Below are 20,410 nucleotides of genomic sequence, written 5' to 3' on the forward strand. Positions count from 1 at the left end.
AAAAAGGGGGAGGGGCAGGGTTAAATGCCTGTGCAAAGCCCATCGGGTCTATGCTACCTGACTTTGTCTTACAGGACTGACCAACGCTGAAGCTGAGCTGGAATCACCCAGGCACCTACTGTGAGCCAGGTTTCTGCTCAGCGGAGAGAACGAGCTCAGCATCAGCCCCTGGCAGAGCATTGACAGTCCTGCTGACTAAACCCGCTCCAAGAGACAGAGAGGAATTAGTTAAGGTCCTCACCAAGGGAATGAGACAATTTAAGTCGCATTTGAGGGCCATTTATCTTGCTCACAGATGAAAGATGGTCTGGAACGAGGGGGAGAAGGTTGAAAGAGGAGAGAGGATTGAGAAGTGTAGAAAATATTGAGACTAGCCTGGAGTGGAGGTGTGCATGCCTGCAATCCCAGGACGTTGGAGTCTGATGCAGAAGGATTGTGAGTTTAAGGTCAGCCTTAGCTACATAATTAAGGTTTTCTCAGAGAATGAAAGAGAGAGAAAGAAAAAAGAAAGAAGGAAGGAAAGGAAGAAAGGAAGGAAGGAGGATGAAAGAAAGAAGAGAACAAAGGGAGGGAAGAGGAGGAAGGAAGGAAGAAGGAAGGATAAAGGAGGGAGGAACAGAGCGATAAGAAAAGCATATACTTCATACCAAATCATTCAATCCTGTGCATATAGAGCTGAGAGGTAAGTATTTGCCTTGAATGCATGATGCCCCAGGTTCAATCTCTAGTAATGCAAATAAGTAAAAAAGTAAAAATAAAAACAAAACAAACAAAAAACCCACTGTGTGCCTAGTATTCACCAGGATATGCCCAACACCCAAATGGAGCACCAGTTCACACAAGCAAAAGGATAGGAAAACATCGGGTGGGCTAGAGTGGGGTGGGGTGGAATGGATGTGAAGTTCATTGAAAGAGGGCAGCAAAGAAGCCCAGGACTGAGTAGCATGGCTCTAGTGTCCATTTCCTGTGGGCTCCACCATTCACCATTCAACTGATCAAATACTGAGTACCTTCCCTGCTCTTTGTGTCCTGTCTGTTGCAATGGTGAGGTTCCAACTTGTGCAATGGTTTTCCAGCCCATCTCAGTGACTTGTATGGTCTGACTGAAGGTAGGATGGTCTTCTTGTTTGGACAAGGTTGGGTTAAGTAAACTTAAGCAGCTTTCAGAGGTCTAACAACAGGGTCTATTTAGAAGCCCCTGAACCAAGGATACAGCACAGCTCCTCAAATCCATAGTGCTACAGAACCCCACCCTCTTTTTCATCTGCGTCCTTCCTATCTCCTTACAGAACTTATTCCAGCCAGGACTGAAACTAAGGAACTCCTACCCAGATGGCTTCCAGAGTTACACCAGTTCTTACAGTCTCTGATGTCATCACAGTTTACCAAGATGAGGTTGGCAGCATGGACTTGGGGTTCATGAATGGCCTGGCATGGGGAGGGTGCCAAGAGGAGGCTCCTGCATACTAGATGACAAGGTAGTAAAGAAGACTTGAAGGCAGAGAGAAGCAGCCATACAAGATGAAACCTGAAAGTTCACAAAAAAAGAAGAAGAAGAAAATCCCCAGTTGTGAGGCATTGGTATTCTGGCATGGTTTTTAATTTCCCATCCCTGGGATTAGGTATGTCAGCAAGGACTCCTTTGGCTGCCTCCTCTCAATACATCCCAGAGCTTTTATTATGTTGCCCATTTCCCTACATTGTATTCTTTCTTTGAGAATCGTAACCGTGTGAATATTTGACAATTGAACGATACAAGCATCTCAAAACATACAGCTCTCCCCAGAGCTGCATTTCACACTATAATCCGAGGTGATCTCAGTTGCCAGAAACACTCAGGCCATTAATGGATTTTGGAGGGAAGATGCTGGTAATGAGATTTTTTTTTCCAAATGTGAATTGTTTTGCTTTCAAAATGCAGGGTGAAATCCAACAGAATATTACCTTCGACACACTGGCGTAGGACGTCCAGCTGATCAGACGGATGTTTGGCTGGGTTCTGCGCCGGCCTCTTCTGTTTCAAACAAAAGCAAGAAGGGGATTGATCTTATTCTTCCTCATAGGGTGGGCTATTGGCAAAGAGTAGGATCATCCATCCATTCTCGGGAGAAGAAATTCATTCTGGATAAATTTACTCAGCAAATATTTTTGAAGACCTACTGTGTACCAAGAACTGTTTCGTGAGCTGAGTGGTATAGCAATGAAAAAAAATAGTAAAATACTCTCTTTTCATGGGATTGGTGTGACATATAAATATAAGCAACACAGGCATTTGATGGCTATAATGACAGTGGCTTTGGGGAATGGTGAGGCAAGATGAAGGCTACAGACTGATGCACTGGGGTCCAACTTCAGTTAGGGTGCCAGGGAGAGCTTCTCTCTGGTGGCTAATTTTGAGCAGAGTTATGGAAATAAGGAGAAACTGGAGGCCAGAGACTGCTCAAAGTCCTCGAGCTGCTTTGGACGATGGAGCCAAGGCATGTTTGATTTCCGGTAGAATGGTTCTCGCAGCATCCATCACCTGTCTTAGCTGAGAGTCACAGAGAATCAAGACAGAGAGGGAAGTTGCGGACAGTGCCAGGTCCAGAGAAGGGCACTGCCAGGATCTGGAAGATGCAACGCTGAGACATGAGAGAGGAAGCCCAGCCTATGGGGACACACATATTTTAATCCTAACATTCAGACAGCATAGGCAGGGGGATCATGAGTTTGAAGTTAACCTGGGCTTTACCTCAAAAAATCAAGGGATGGGCACCTAGCTCAGTGGTAGAATGCTTACCTAGCATGTTCCAGGCTTGATAGTTGGCACTGAAAGATAGACCAGGAAAGACAGAAGCAAGGGAGGGAGAGCAAGAGAGAAATCAGGCAGGGCTCCAGAGCATGGAGCGCAGAGGCAGCAGCAACCTCACTAGCTGGGCCTGCCTCTCCCTCAGACCAAAACTGGGTGGACCCCTTGCTCTGGAGCTGGGTCCTCTCTATATCTTTCCCAGCTCCGTAGACATCTCAAGAGGCCTGTCCAGTAAGGGCGTCTGTCCTTGCTTCCCCCAATCCTTGGTCCTGAGGACCCATGGGACATATGTGAATGTAGCCTGACCTCCAGGAAGTCCTGCTTCTTAGTTACCCTGTGTCTTTGGTAAGCCACGGTGTGTTGTCTGTTTGGCTGCTAGAGAACAGACCACCCGTGAGCACATAATAGCACAGGAGAGGGTGGACAACTTCCCTCCCTCTTGTCGCGTTGTATGCTAATCGTCCTGCATAAGAGCCCTTCTAGAAGGACCATTGCCAGGACTGTTTTCTACTTGAGTGCAGAGATGGCAAAAGGCCCCTGGGGCCTGACCTAAGCTAGTTTGGTGTGGCGGCCGCACTTACATTTCGCCATTACAAGATGGCGCCGAGGGCTAAAGTAAACAAGTATGTGGCGCGAACTTTTCGCGCCACATCTGCCTAGCAACAGGTTTCCACCAATCCTTTTCTGCCACGTCACCTAATCAGTAGACACGCCCCGTCCTCCTCTATATAAGCCGCCACCCAGCCCGGCTCGGAGCCCCCTGCTTCCAGCTCTCCCTCAACCAAGCAGCGCTTCATTAAAGTGTGATCAGAGAAGAATCCTGTGTCGGTGGTGATCTTTCCCTGCTGGTCAGGGCTCGCTCGCCGCAGCTGGTGCCGAAACCCGGGAACTTCCGCGGACACACACAGGGGGCCGAAGAGGATTCAGAACTCTACACACGAAGCGGTCGGCGCCGGTAAGTATCCTCAGGTATGCTTCTTGGAGGAATTAGTCCTTTGTGGTTTGCACTAGCAGTGGTTGTTTTTGCTGTAGTGGTTTATGCCTTTTGCATTTTTATCCGTTGTCATAGACCAGGAGAGGAGTGTCTCTGCTGTAACATCTAAAGTGAAAGTAAGTCCGTAGCAGATAATGCGATTTTTCTGCCCTTTTGTAAGCCTCTTGTAGAAAAGTGAGCAAAGATGGGCAACGATCAGTCTGTCTCTGGTGCATGCGATTTTGTAGATCCCATACAGCGGTTACTCCAGGAGAGAGGATTGAAAATCTCGAAATCCACCATAAAGGTGATTGTCGGGGATATTGATCGCATGGCGCCGTGGTTTGCGGTGTCTGGGGATCTAAATCTGCATTGCTGGAGAAAGCTAGGCAAAGATTTGGAGGCAGCAAAGGAACAGGGGCAATTAAAGAAGGGAACTTATCCTTTTTGGAGATTAGTACACTCCTGTTTGAAAGACGGAAAAAATGTAGAGGAGTTAAGAGAAGGAAGGAAAATGTTGGCAAGACACCAGGACAGCCTTTCAGAAGCAGGTTCAAAGACAGAGGAGGATACTGAAGAAAAGTGCACGGTAATAAGGAACAAAAAAGGAGAAAAGAAAGATATAAAAGAAAAAGAGGATCCTAAGATAAATAAACCTTCAGCACCTCCCCTGTATCCGGTGCTGGATGAATTCGCAGCCTTGCGGCTGGCTGAAGAGGAGCTGGTAGAGGCAGAGGAGGAGAGCTTAGAGGAGGAAGATGCACATTATGAGGAGGAGAGATATGGGCCAGCTCTAAAAGTGCCCACTAGAGAGTTTCCCCCTCCTTACGTGCAGCCCAGGAGTAGCTGCCATTTCATCGACAGGGGCACTCTTGCGCAGTTAGCTGTGCATTATCCACCTTCAGTGGTGGTATTTCCTGTTTTTGAGGATCAAAATCAACAAAGATATCATGAGCCAGTCCCTTATAAAGAGTTAAAAGATTTAGTGGAAGCAGCAAAGACTTATGGAGCTAATGCGCAGTATACCCGCACATTACTGACTCGGTTGACCACCAGAGCTATGACACCAACAGATTGGTGGGAAATTGCTAGAGCATGCCTTTCTACAGGTCAATATCTAGATTATAGATCTATAGTGGTAGAAGCTGCTCACACTCAGGCTCGAGTAAATGCGCAAACGCCAAATCGAGCTCCCTGGAATGCAGACATGTTATTAGGGCAAGGGCAATGGACGGCTAATCAAACAGCCTATCCAGTGGAGGTTTATCAACAAATTAATGAAATTTACACAAGAGCATGGAAAATGATACCAAAAAGAGGTGAAGTGACGGGCAACCTTACTAAAATTATTCAAGGCCCTACTGAACCATTTTCGGAGTTTGTGGCTCGCATGATGGAAGCCGCAGGGAAGGTGTTTGGTGAAGCCGAAGAAGCCATGCCTTTGGTTCAGCAGTTAGTGTTTGAACAGGCTACTAAAGAATGTAAGAGAGCCATCATGCCGTGGAAAAATAAAGGACTGGATGCTTGGCTTAAGGCCTGCCGAGAGATAGGCGGCCCTCTAACTAATGCTGGTCTAGCGGCTGCTATGCTAGCAGTCTCCAGGGGGCAGGGAAGATCAGGTACCTGCTTTAATTGCGGGAAGCCGGGGCATATACGAAAAAATTGCCCCCAAGGCACACATAAAAAGAGCCAAGGTCAGAGACAGCCGGGCACATGCCCACGGTGCAAAAAGGGAAAACACTGGGCAAATGAGTGTCGATCCGTAAAGGATATCAATGGACAGCCCATACCTAATGCAACATCAGCCATGTCAAAAAACGGGCAGAAGGGCCCACTACCCCAGGGCCCGAGAATTTATGGGGCAATTCAGGAGCCAAACATGAGACCACCCCAGTCATCAGAAGGGCCACCACAGGCTCCGCAGGGTTGGACCTCCGTGCCACCACCGGATTGGTACTGACTCAGAGTATGGGTGTTCAAGCTATAGACACAGATATGTCAGGACCTCTAGAGGAAGGAACAGTGGGACTAGTCTTAGGAAGATCTTCCAGTACTCTTAGAGGATTATTAGTGCTACCTGGAGTGATCGACCCTGACTACAAAGGCATTATTAAGGTAATGTGTCATTCTCCGTTTGGCATCATTTCGATTGCACCCAGAGATCGTATTGCACAATTGTTAATTCTTCGATCAGACCATGAAAAATTTCCCGCTTGTGAGAAAGAGAGGGGCGAGCGAGGGTTCGGCTCCTCTGGGGTTGAGCTAGCATGCTTGTCTATAGGACTTGATGATCGCCCCATGTGTACCCTAGAAATAGAAGGAAAGCTCTTTACGGGCCTATTGGATACCGGAGCGGACAGAAGTGTGATGCGTAAACAGGATTGGCCGAAGAGGTGGCCGTTACAGACGGCTGCACAAACCTTACAGGGTCTAGGATATCAAAATACTCCAGATATGAGTGCTAAGCAATTGCATTGGAGGATGGAACACAGTCAAGGCATTTTTCAGCCTTTTGTCATAGACCTTCCTTTAAATTTATGGGGAAGGGATATACAACAACAATTAAAATTGATAATTACCAATGATTATTCTCAAGTGAGTAAAGATGTCATGAAGGCACAAGGCTTTGTACCAGGAAAAGGGCTGGGGGCTCGCCTTCAAGGACGAAGTGACCCCGTGTTGCCCACTCCCAAATCTGATCGGAAGGGCTTGGGTTTTTCCTAGGGGCCACTGATGATGCGTTACGCATCCCCTGGGGCACAGATACACCCGTCTGGGTGCCTCAGTGGCCCCTGTCTATGGAAAAGCTCCAGGCCGCACACATATTAGTTAAAGAACAACTTCAGCTTGGTCATATTGAACCTTCTGTGTCTCCTTGGAATTCCCCTATTTTCATCATAAAAAAGAAGTCAGGAAAATGGAGGCTGCTGCATGACCTTAGAGCAGTTAATGCACAAATGCAACTCATGGGATCTGTCCAAAGAGGGTTGCCTCTTTTAAGTGCTTTACCAAGAGATTGGCCTGTTTTTGCCATAGATGTTAAGGATTGCTTCTTTTCTATACCCTTGCATGTTTTAGATAAACATCGTTTTGCATTTACTGTTCCCTCTATAAATCACGAACAGCCTGATGAACGCTATCAATGGAAGGTCTTACCACAGGGTATGGCCAACAGTCCCACCATGTGCCAGCTATACGTGGATCAGGCGTTACAACCAGTGAGACGTAGTTTTCCCAAAGTTAGGCTGATCCATTACATGGATGATATCCTATTGGCAGCAAAACAAGAGCATATGCTAGAACGGGCATTAGTTGCCCTGGAGGCATCCTTAAAACAAAAGGGGCTGATTATTGCCGCCGATAAGATTCAAAAGACAAGTATTGTAGAGTTTTTAGGAGCCCATGTTACCCCAAAACAGATTTTTCCACAAAAAATTTGCATTCGTACATCACATTTACGCACTTTAAATGATTTTCAAAAGTTGCTCGGAGATATAAATTGGCTGAGAGGATATCTCCCCATTACCCGTGAAGCTTTGCAGCCGTTGTTCTCAATATTAGAAGGAAATCCTGATGTAACGTCACCTAGAGAGCTTACACCAAAAGGAAAAGAAGCATTAAAGATAGTGGAAAAGGCCATAGAACAAGCGCAGGTTCTTCGGTTTGATCCAGAACAACCATTATTGCCTTGCATTCTGCGCACTGTTGGTCATCCTACTGGAGTATTGTGGCAGACAGGCCCGATTTGGTGGATACATGGTCATACACTTGGTTCGCGCACGTTAAGCTATTATCCTGATTTAGTGGCACAACAGGCATTATTGGGAGTGAAGTTCAGCTTGACCACCTTTGGCAAAATGCCAGAGAAGTTAATATTGCCCTATACCAAAGATCAAATTGAGGTTTTGACAGGGACTACTGATGATTGGGCCGTATTGATTTCCTCATATTCAGGCGTTATTGATAATCATTATCCGTCTGATAAATTGCTGTCCTTTATGGCACAGAATGTTGTATATTTTCCAAAGATTACCAGTGCTTCTCCTTTGAATAATGGCTTGACTATTTTTACTGATGGGTCCAAAACTGGAATTGGAGCCTATATGGTATATGGCTCCCCGCCTGTTACTCTGAAATTTCGCTCTGGAGCACCCCAAGTCGTGGAGTGTCAAGTGGTGTTGGAGGTCTTTAAGGCCTTTCCCCATCAGCCTTTTAATTTGTATTCTGATTCATGCTATGTAGTTAATGCCGTAAAACATCTGGAAGTGGCTGCATATGTTAAACCTAGTAGCATGGTTGCATCTTTGTTATTACAAATTCAGAGTTGTATAGTTCAACGTGCTAAACCATTTTTTATCGGTCATATTAGAGCTCATTCCGGTCTTCCTGGACCTATGACTGAAGCTAATGATATGGTTGATAGGGCTACCAGGGAAATGGCTTTAGTTGCCCTGGATCCTATGCAATCGGCTGAACAATTTCATAGAAAGTTTCATGTGCCTGCAAATACCCTTCGCCTTAAGTTTAATATTACTCGCGACCAAGCGCGTGAGATAGTTAAACAATGTTCCTCCTGTGTGGTTTTTCATCATCCGCCTCATATTGGGGTTAATCCACGTGGGTTAAAGCCACTTACCCTTTGGCAGATGGATGTTACTCATGTTTCAGAATTTGGTAAACAAAAATATTTGCATGTTTCCGTGGACACTTGTTCAGGTGTTATACATGCCACCCCGTTATGTGGTGAAAAGGTCCTTAACGTAAGGACCCATTGCCTAGAAGCCTGGGCTGCTTGGGGCAAGCCTTATTCTTTAAAAACTGATAATGGCCCGGCATATGCCTCTAAAAGTTTTCAACAGTTCTGCTCTATTTTTGAAATTAATCATACTACTGGTTTGCCCTATAATCCACAAGGACAAGGCATCGTGGAAAGGGCTAACCGCACCATTAAGGAATTGCTTCAAAAACAAAAAAGGGGAATAGCCGAGGGCGCATCCCCGCGAGATAGAATATCTCTCGCTCTCTTTACATTTAATTTTTTGACCTTGGATTCCAATGGCTGTTCAGCCGCGGAAAGACATATGGACCACAGTCACAGAAATACAGAATTAGTAAAATGGAAGGATGTAATTGATAACAAATGGTATGGACCGGACCCTGTGATACAGAGGTCCAGGGGAGCTGTTTGTGTCTTTCCTCAGAATCGGCCAGATCCGGTGTGGATCCCTACCAGACTGACAAGGATCGTGACAACACTGGAACAGCCTGACGAAGAGCAAGGAGATGTTGCTGCTCCTGATCCTGTTGGTGAACCTGCCGGTTCCAGTTGAATCTGAAGAATCTTATTTCTGGGCTGTGGCCCGTACATGGCCCATTCCAATTCCTGTTCACAATGAGTCCACAATATTGCCACAATTTTTTGTTGATAGTTGCCAATTGAACTTAGTTTGCAAAAAGGTGGATGCTCAGGAACAAAAATTTAATCAAACTGTAGTGCCCCTAGCAGGAACTTTATGTTTTACCACAAATCAGAGCACTTCTATCTCAGACTGCATTTTGCTAGATGCCATGAATCTTACTGTAGCTAGAGATCCATTTTTAGAAGATACTCCCAATTTTTTGAGAAAGGCCATTAGCGCAGCCCTGCCTCAGGTTAGATCTGGAGCTAAATCTGGATCTGGCTCCTATTCCGGTTCCAATGATACTGTTAATGTTACCACTTATGGGATAAGTTGCAACCTTACAACGCCCAATTGGGTACAGGTTAGCAAGGTTAATAATAGTGATTCACAGGTTGGCAATAGTAATCATACTAGTAATAATATTTTTTCTTGGTCTGTCCCTAGATGCTCTGGTAATGATTTGAGCTATCCCCCTGAATTTGTGGATTGCAGAGGACGATATGATAAGTTTTACAATAATTCTGGATGGGTTCTTAGGAATCTTAACCATTTTAAGGTTAAAAGAAAACTTATGATAAAGGTTGGATCACCCTTTACACCATGGATACTTATGAATTCCAGAGGAGCTATAACTGAGTTGTCTCCATTTGCTACATTTGCTCGCTCTGGAATAATTATGTTAAATAATTATACAGGGATTATGAATCACACTTCTAAAGAAATTAATATAACTAGTGTAGAGAAAAAACATAATACTACTCTACGGCAAGCCAGAGTTTGCCTGGATCCTCCCTTTGTCTGGCTTTTGTTTAATACTACAGGGAGTTCAAATAATACTGCAGTTGATTGCAAGAAGGATAATTGCTCTCTGTCACAATGTTGGAATTTCTACCATTCAGGTGCGATTGTTATGCGCATCCCTACCTTTGTGTTTTTGCCTGTAAAAGCCAATCCTAAGAACTTTCCATTAGCCACCCTGGTTCGCCGGAAAAGGGATTTTGGCATTACAGCAACTATTGTGACGGCTATTGCAGTGTCTGCTGCGGCGGCTGTTACTGCAGGAGTAGCTATGGCCAATCAAGTTCAGACAGCTACTTTTATCAATTCCGTGGTTCAAAAAACCTCGGACGCTATGTATATACAAGAAAAGATTAACCATCAATTAATGTCAGGTATTTTATTGTTAAATAAGAGAGTTGATTTGGTGGAAAGAAATATGTTAAAAATGTTTGATATAGTTACCTTTGGTTGTGTAGATCGTACTAAGCACTTGTGTGTTACCCCCTATACTGCTACCCTTAATGAATCCCGAGCGATTTCTCAATATCTAAATGGCAATTGGACAAGGGAATTGGAACAATTGCAAGCAAATTTTAGTTTGAAGATTTTGGCTTTGAATCAAACCCAGGCGACTATGGTTTCGCTGGGGGAATTTACAGATTGGCTGGTAGATACCTTTTCATATATTAAGGAATGGGCAGGGGTTGGCGTGCTAGGATTAATATTAACTTCGGGAGTGATATTGGCGTTGTTTCTGATTCTAAGGCTGATTCGGGTAAGGAAACGGGAAAAGGTGGCCATTGCTCGTGCCCTCGCAGCCTTGGAGGCCGGTAACTCCCCCCAAGCTTGGATCAGCATCTTACAGGACTCCTGACCCTAATCCCTGCTTTTGCACCCGAAGGCCATTGAGCCATTGCACTCGGAAAGAGGGATCGATGAGGTTCCCCTGAATCTGGGGATGTGTTGTCCTGGACAGGAGGTTTTGCACCTAAGAGTGCACTGAGTAGATCCACTCAGGAGATCATGACCTTATGCATATGGGTAGTCCTGCTTATTTTTCCCATCCCTGAGAAAAACGGGACATGTCTACATTTTCAGGGTAAGGTCCTCTGACCTCAGCCTTGACTGTCTTTTAAATTTCATAAAATTAAAAGGGGGAACTGTGGCGGCCGCACTTACATTTCGCCATTACAAGATGGCGCCGAGGGCTAAAGTAAACAAGTATGTGGCGCGAACTTTTCGCGCCACATCTGCCTAGCAACAGGTTTCCACCAATCCTTTTCTGCCACGTCACCTAATCAGTAGACACGCCCCGTCCTCCTCTATATAAGCCGCCACCCAGCCCGGCTCGGAGCCCCCTGCTTCCAGCTCTCCCTCAACCAAGCAGCGCTTCATTAAAGTGTGATCAGAGAAGAATCCTGTGTCGGTGGTGATCTTTCCCTGCTGGTCAGGGCTCGCTCGCCGCAGTTTGGTTCCCACCCGACTGGAGAGGGGGCTGTGACTCTAGGGGCTTTGTGATTATATTCGTTGTATTTCTGACCGTGAGCTTCCCAGAAGACAGGAGTGTGAAACCCTGCCACTCTACCTCCAACACTCGGTATAGTCCTGGCACACAGTGGCTGCTGGGGTGGGTGTGAAATGCATGACAGAGGGAAGAAAAGCATTCTCCAAACTCAAGATCTACAACAGGAGCTGTCAAAGCTCTGGGATCTGCTCTCCTCTGCCCTCTGATCTTAGCTGAGTGGAAACATTCTCCCCAAGGGCACCTTGTAGGTCCTCCTACGAGTGGGCTTTGTGGGAAGTTACAGGGCCACCTTAGAATCAAAGAGGCAGTGCCCCCAAGGACAGGAGTGGGGGAGTAAATGTTCAGCCTCCCTGTTTCCTGGGGAGAAATAGCAATGTGTGTTCTACGTTGTTCTCGTGGGAGGCTGAGGGGGTGTTATCTCCTGTGGGGCACAGGTAGAGGCCAAAAATTAGTTTCAAAATATCTTTCTCCGGTTCTTCTCCACCTTATCAGTTTGAAACAGGAAGTCTCACTGAACCTGAAGATCCCTGTTTTGCCTAGACTGTCCCCAGTGATGCCTGGGGGCTGTCTGACTCCGCCCACCAACTCCAGGGCTGGGGTTGCAGGAGCGCCCAGCCACGCCCAGCTTCCTCCTGGGTTCTGAGGATCGCAAATCAGGTCTTTGTGCTTGTTCAGCAAGCTCTTCACACACAGAGCAGTCTTGGTAACTCTACATTGTTCTTCCTAAATTCCTACAAAGGCCTGAGAGTCACGCCCCGTGCATAGCCGCACCCAGTGCATAGCCACGCCCAGTGCATTGCGCTGGCAAGAGCCTCCCTGAGGCTCCTCAATTCGGTTTCTTCCCTTCTCTGAATTCTCTGCTTCTTCACTGTGGTTTCTATGATCATCCTCCAAGTAAACCAGCTGAGCGGAGATTCTTGTCTCCCGCTCCCACTTGGAAGAAACCCAAATCAAGTCGAATAAGAACTCTAGAAATCCTGTTTAACCCCCTTGTGCCCAGATTTGTCTGGTTTATTTATTTTCTGGCTTGTGAACCAACCTCTGAAAACCGCCGACCTCCAGCCTGCCTTCCCTACTCTCCAGTGGCCAGCAAACAAGGCCTGTGAGCGCTGCTCCGCCACAGCAGTTTGGTTTTTCTCTCCGACCTGTCTTCTTTGCAGGTGAGGTAAATGAACTTAATTAATACCGTTCATACAGGTTTAGGGGGTTGTTTTTCTAGCCCTCAAGTCTGAACCTCAAAACTCATTGAACCTTCCAGAAAGCACAACCTTCAAAAGATTACATCACAATGTCTCCCAAAGGGGCCAGCAGAACAGAGTCCAGAAGGGGCAGAACAGCCCAGAAGGATGCCACTTTCAAATCCAACTATTTGAGAAAGCAAAGCTGATGTTCCAGAAATACACTCCACCCGCTGCCGGGTTACCTGATTAACCTGGGCTTCTCTGAAGCAACGGACTCGGAGGTCTGTGAGAGAAAGCCTTTTCAGCAAAAATGAAGTTTGGCCGAGAAATCCTTCTATTCTGCTTTTCGCAAGAGCCTTTCTTTCACCCGGGAAGAACTGAGAGTATGCAAGGGGCTGCACAGAAGGGCTCCATCAGAAGCACGTGCTGGGTCTAAATGAAGCACCAATCTTTGAGAGAGGAGCTGGAAAACGAGCCTGGTACAGGGGAGGAAAGAGTTTGGGATTGGGATTGCCTTGGTGTAGAACATGCTGGAACAGGACAAGTGGAAGTCTGGGGAGGGAGGAGCTTGGGCCTGTCCCTCCCTCATAGAACTCTGTGGGACCTAAACAAATCCTGCACACACTCGGGATCTGTCTGCTTTCAGAAAGAACCAAACAGACCATTGAGAAACTGGCCCATGAGTAAAGAAACTCTTCACGTGGGCTTGTCTCTGACAAGAATCATAATCCAGGAGGCGCCAGTTCCAGCAATGACTTGGAAAGTAGGTGAGAGGCTTCTGATTGATAGGAGGAACTGTGTGACTTCTATAGCGACGGCCTTGCAGAGTAACCCCGGCAGCATGGTTTGGATGCACAGATGACTCCCGAGAGACATTCAAATAGCTCAAATTAGTTGGTGAGGACTGCCATAGCCACCGCCAAAGACTGGGTGCCTCTTAACAATGGAAAGTCATTTTTATGGTCTTAAAGGCCAGAAGGATGAGGTCAATGTGTTTAAATGGCTTGAGGAGAGATGGCTGTCCTGCCATAGACGCTCCCTCCCATCAGATCTAATCACTTATAAAGACCACTATTCCAGTCATATCACATTAGAACCTTTATGTCTAAACTTGCCTTGCCTTTATTTCTTCTTAAAGGTCCTATCTCCAGCCGGGTGGTGGTGGCGCACGCCTTTAATCCCAGCACTCGGGAGGCAGAGGCAGGCGGATCTCTGAGTTCGAGGCCAGCCTGGTCTACAAGAGCTAGTTCCAGGACAGGCTCCAAAGCCACAGAGAAACCCTGTCTCGAAAAACCAAAAAAAAAAAAAAAAAAAAAAAAAAAAAAAAAAAAAAAAAAAAAAAAAAAAAAAAAAAAAGGTCCTATCTCCAAATGCAATTCCATTTTGAGGTAGTGAGGATTGGGATTTGAAAGAGCAAATGTGAAGGGGTTGGACGCAATTTGGACTATAACAGACCCAAAAGATGACCACCTCCTTATTGAACAGGAACAGACTGTGACTCCACCCTTTGCAAGATCTTTAGTATGGCAGCCCTTAGCGGGGAACAAAGGAGAGTGGGGCAAAGAAGATGAAGGATAATGAGGCCAGAAATGAGCATGTCAGAAATAAGGAGGTGGCAGGAGGCAAGGGCGTAAAGTCTAAGCCACAACAACTCTTTTACCTGCCAGTGGGTCTGCTCTTATTTCTATGGAAATGAGAACGGTGTAGTTAAATCTTTTTCCAGCTCGCGGTTGATTCATGAAGTGGTTTCGAATGCTGATAATCACTTCATGAATCACTGACAAACATGGGAGCCAAATATCTGGCACTTGTGATCGCTGCCTCCCTTGATGAGCATTCCTGCCATGATCTAGGGTGTCCCTCTCTCAGGAACCAGGTGTGCGGATTAGACAAGTCTCATTCTGATGCCAAAGCCTCCTGCTTCAGTGATTCCACACTCACCATTTCTGCAAAAGCATTGAATATGCCCCATCCAATTTAATGGACATTAATGAGCGGTTCCTGAAAGACGGCTTTGAAACCCTCACAATAGCTGTGACACAATCACCCAGCCGGTTCGAAGGAATGATTTCTAGAGGGTATCAAACTATGTTGCTCAGAGAATGCCATGTATGTATGTCAGCACAGCCACGTGTCTGCTCAAGGGCCCACAGGAAGTGGCTATTCTTTTTAAATGAGTAAAGAATGCCAAACACACAGATAGACTAGCATCTTTATTGAAAACAGAAGTTAGCCAGGGGTGGAAAGCATGCATTTATAATCCTGGCACTTGGGTAGTTGAGGTAGGAAGATTAGACGTTTAAAGCTTTCATGACTGGGAAGCCTCAGGCTAGATTTTCCACAAGTTTCCCCCCAATGCCCCTAGCAACGTGGATGGAGCACACAGCCTCTGTGAGATTCTTTTATTCGGCCGGAGTTGAGTTTTTACCACGTGCCTTTTCTCAAGGGCACCACGATTACTGGCTGTCACATGCCAGGCCTGGTGACAGCTGAAGACACAACTGAGAGATACAGATCAGCAGCTGCAATGGCCTCTCTGCCTGTGGGCCTCACAGTGATCCCCACAGACAGAAACCCAACAGACAGTTCTCTAGTCTGCTTTACAGTGATGCCTGCCGAAGCACGGTGGTGGCAGGCAGAGTCTCAGCTGAGCCTGACCCAATGTCAGGAAACAATGTCTAGGCTGCTACCTGGAGAAGAGACCCAGTCACCCAGCCAGAGGAGGGAGACAGAGAGGTATTCCCCAAAGGAAGGAAGAGGCCTAAGCGGCAGATGTGGCAACTACTCCCCTAGAGAAGATCCTGCTTTTGCTAAAACATGTCTGTCTCGAATGGCCTCTTGAGATCTTGAAGAAGGGTCAAGAACTCCCTAGGTCTGTCTTCACATAGCTTTACCTCCACTCTTCAAACAAAAGGCACCATCCCGACCACATGAGGAGTTTCCGTGCCTTTCCGTGCCCGCAATTTCAGGACTGTTACAGACATTGCCTAACATCTACGGACTTTGGAGTCCATAAGGGGCAAGTTCCCGCTGCGGACCTTTTCTTGCAGGCTGGGTGACCCCCCAGGCAAGTCACTGTCCCAGTCCTACCACTACACCCTACTTCTTAGACTCCTTGAACTGTCTAGAGACAGGCGGGTCTGCTTTCCGCAGCACACCAGAGGTCTCTTCTGTCGGTTTCGTTTCTGTTCCCGGCTCTCAACAAAGCCGTCTGCACTTTGTGCCCCAGAGTGTGCTTAGATCTTCATTTCTTTAACACAGCCACTTCGGCTCGTATTAAAATGAGAACAAGAAGGGGCCTTTAGAGGCACTGGATGCTGAGAAAGAGGCAGGGTTTTCTAAATAGGTTAAGTGGGAAAGGAAGTTTTGACACCGAGGCTTGTTCGTGCAGAAGCACGTGCGTCTGGGGAAAGGAAAGAAGGAGGGTGCAGGGCCGGACAATGCCGCTGGGAACCTGAACACAGAAGGTCCTTGAGGAACTGCTTGTGAAAGTGCCACAAGGAACGTCCACTGGAAGTCGGGGGGAGGCACCATGAAAGGGTTTTCTGGTGGGAATAATGAGGTCATAGGGGACTCTTGGAAAGATCACTTGCACACAGTGGCGGCAGCTGGAAAGGTGGGTTGCTGGGGACGGGGGACTCTGTACCTAAGAGATTCTGAAAAGTACCCAGCTGAAATTGGAGCCGAGGGCTTGGAGCTGCTACAGAGGTGAAGGGGGCAAGACGGTTGCATGTGTGAGGCGAGGAGAGGGCCTGGGGACTGGAGGAAGAGCTAGGTGATTGACAGGCTGAGGCACTACTGTCTCAGCCCCTCCAGACTGCCTCTATTCGCAACACCTGCCTCAGTGGGACCTCCGAGGTGATGCAGCCCATTCCTGAGCCCAAAAGAGATGTCCTCCTCCCTTCCTGTCCCACCTTCTCTCCTCCCAGCTCTTGATACCTAGCAGCTAGTCTCTTCTCCCTCCAGACCTCTTCCTCTGAGTCCAATCAGGCATCTCTTCTCGGTGATTTCGAAGTCTCCCTTAACTGTCCTCTGAGCCACCTCGCGCCTCCTGCTTGCCTCGCCCTTCTGCAGAGTAGGAGACTCCTAATAACCTTCTCTGAGACTGCAAAAGATGACTCTTCCCATGCAGCCTCCCAGCCAACCTGTCCTTATATCAATCTGCTCCCCAATTTTTTTTTTAAAAAAAAGTCTCTATCAGCTCTCCTTTGAAAGCAGTGTCTCCCACTACAGCAATAACCAGGCTCGATCTTCAACCATTGTTTACACAGCCCAGGGATTACATGTTCGACTCAATCCCGGTGGTTTGTATGCTGTCCTCACCTGGCAGCCCGCATCCGTGTGCTGTGATGGGGGGATATCTTATCTGTAATCACTTTTCTGGGTTATGGAGCAGATTTCTTCTGCAAAACGCCAGGCTGAGAGGCTTTGTGAACCTCTTCCCAGGCATCCTGCCGTGCTTCCATGAACCTCAGAGAACATTTCCTGGAAAGCATCCGCATGGAACGGAGCCTTGGTTCTAAGCCAACACCCACCATTCCAGAGCAAGCCTGAACTGAGGTTTTATTTTGAAAACACTATAAGGTGATTATTAGTGCCAAACAAAATAACACGAGATTATTTCAACAGACAATTATCATCAACTTGTTCCGCTCCGGCTGTGAAAGATTGCTACAGACTCCATCTTGGTGTGGCTCACCTCTTGATGGGAGACTTGAAGAACTTATTTATGTTTATGCATAAATGATTGTCTATATGATGCGATAAGTGTCATAGTATAATCATTGCACATCTGGGGCACTCACTGGCTTGGGTAATGTCTGAGATTTTTTGGTTCAAAACTCAGGGGTAGGCATTTAAAAAATATTTTAAACTACACAGTTAAAACCCAATGCTAGTTAAGTTGTGGTAAAAGCTCGTACAGTGTTATAAGAAAATGATATGAAAATACATTGAAAGAAACAGATTAGTCCACATAATATCCCCCCTGCCAATAATAAATTTGTCCTCGGTTATAAGTCAAAAGGAATAAGGACATGCTTAAGGATATTCGGTGTATCATTTTCTAGTGTAAATGGTCCAGGTAATTGAGGTTCCTCAACCCAAGAATACAGTATGTAGCTATTTAAAGTAATTACGGAGACTAGTCATTTGAACTGTACTTAGTATCTAATTTCTAGTGAAAGAAAGAACATGAAATGTTATATTCAATAACAACATGTGGTCCAGGCACTCAATGCCATTGCTTTTAGTGACTTACGCTTTTGAATATCAAGAGTCTCTGAAAGGCCTTTCTCTCCATGCTCCCAATTACCTCTCAGAACAGTGCTAGGCCGTTGCTGCTTCGGCTCTCAGTTTGGGGGAGGCAACTGAGTCTCAGGAAGAAGAAACGTTCTGAGACAATCTTCACACCGCGTGTAAATCAAGGAACCCCTCTCTCTAAACTCTTCCATGATCTGCCCAGCAAATGCAGCCAGGAAGAACGGTTCATACTGTGGATAAATGGCTAGATGCCTGTGTCATCTCTCTGCTCCTTGGGTAGCCAGAACCTCCAAAGAAAACCCTGAAGTGACTTTGCTGTGAATTACCTAAGCCGGCTGGCGAGGATAGACAGAGTACTCCTGTCCCAGCCAGAATCAGAATGTATGGTGGGAGCTTATGGGTATGAGAGGGGATGTATTACCAGCAATCACTGACTCTGCAGTTCTGTGATGGGGATTAGGAGACAAAGTGACCGCCTGTGCTGCCCCGTTGATCTGAAACCGCAAATATGCACATCTCAGTATGTGCACCTCAGCCACAATAGATGCTTAGGTAGTTTCCTCCCTTGGGCTTACGAATCCAATGGGCATGAGAGTGCAAATACAGTTTCAGATAGTCAGAGTAGCACAGACATGGAATGCTAGCACTTGTGAGATAGAAGAGGATTGGGAGTTCAAGGCCAGCCTGCACTGTATAGTGAGTTCTAGACTAGCCCAGTATTCATGAATGCTTGTCTCAAAAAAAAAGAAGAAGAAATAACCCTTAGTCATTCTCTGATTTCAATTATTTTGAGTAAATATCCAAAAGTCAAATGGCTAGATCAATAGTAGTCCTCATTTTAATATTTTAAGCAGATTTCATAGTTTTCTATACCAGCTGTACCATTTTATAATCTCATAAATAGTACATTAGAACTTCAATTTCCAATTTCTATGTATAGACCGTGGACTATGTGCAACTTTTAGAAGAAGAAAAGCCTATCAGTTGTGACCACATGGACCACCTGAAGGATGCTGCACTAGGTGAAATAAGCCTGGAACTGAAGGATAAACCTACAACACTGCCATTAATACAGCAAGCCTAAAATAGGCAAACGCCTAGAAATGGAGCACAATGGTCCAGAGGGGGCTGAGAGCAGGGGAGATAAGGGGCTGTTACTCAGTGGGAATAAAGATTCGGTTAAGCAGCATGAGAAAGTTCAAGAGAACGTCTGTGCAGCCTCATGCCTGGAGTTAATAGTACTCTTTTGTGCACTTAAAACTGCCAAAAGAGGGCTATCAAAATGGCTCAGCAGGTAAATGTATTTGCTGCCAGTCTTGAGGACCCAAGTTCAACCCCCCAGAAACCACACTGTGAAGAAAAGAAAACAAGATTCTGGCAACTTGTCCTCCGACCTCCATTCTTGGGATCCATAGCAGACACACACACACTTAAATAAATGCAAATCTTTTTGATTTGCTGAGAGATTGGATCTCATGATAACTCTTCTTATCACACACACACACACACACACATACACACACATATACACACATGCACACACAACAGTATAGCTCACTGTGGCCTCCTGCTGTGGTGACCTCGGTCTAGCCACTCAACTTCTCTATCTCCATTTCTTCATTCGCAAAATAAGGAGAACAATATTGCTTGCCTCTCAGAACTGTCGGGAAGCCTAATGTTTTCCCAATATTAAAAGGCATAAAACAAATAGCTCCTGGGATACACATTGCCTTAATTTTACACTCACTTGTGATTTTTACCCTCAGGTCAATCCTGAGAAGGAATCATTATCGCCATTCTATAAGTAAGGAAACTGAGGCACTGGGGGTTGTTTCTTCACAGTGCATCTGAATGAGGATACGGCATTGATTCTGCCAACACAAGATGAAGAAGAAGCAGTGTCCGCAGAAGACTTCCTGTGGAAGATGGTCCCTCATTGGGGCATTAATGGATAGGGGAGGGCAAATTTGTCTTTTCAGTATATGCATTGTGGAATCCAAGACACAGTGTTATGAAGGCAGATGCAATACCAAGAGTAAAAATACCAGCGTCTAAGCAGGACAGTGGTGATACAAACCTTTCATCCCAACACTTGAAAGGCAGAGGTAGACAGTTCTCCATGAGTTCAAGGCCAGCCTGGTCTACAGAGCTAGTTTTAGGACAACCAAGGCTCTTACCCTGTCTCGAGAAACAAACAAAACAAACAAAACACAAACACACACACACACACACACACACACACACACACACTGTATCAGTAGCCCAGTCTTCTAGGGCCTTGAATGAGAGGTCAAAGTTTCTACGAATACTTTATTAGTATTAGTGAGTCCTTAAAGGCTGTGGACAAGAGGGACAGTCATCTGCGCACTTGGTCAGAAGTGAGAATGGTCAAGAGCCAGCCACTGCATGTGCACTTCATACCTCAGACATTGCCACTGTCCCTTCCTCTGAAAGGCTCCCAGAAAAACACAGGAAGAAGAAGCAGCCAAGTGCATTCCC

This window comes from Arvicola amphibius, chromosome 15 (genome assembly GCF_903992535.2).
Source record: "Arvicola amphibius chromosome 15, mArvAmp1.2, whole genome shotgun sequence".
Taxonomy (NCBI): Eukaryota; Metazoa; Chordata; class Mammalia; order Rodentia; family Cricetidae; genus Arvicola; species Arvicola amphibius.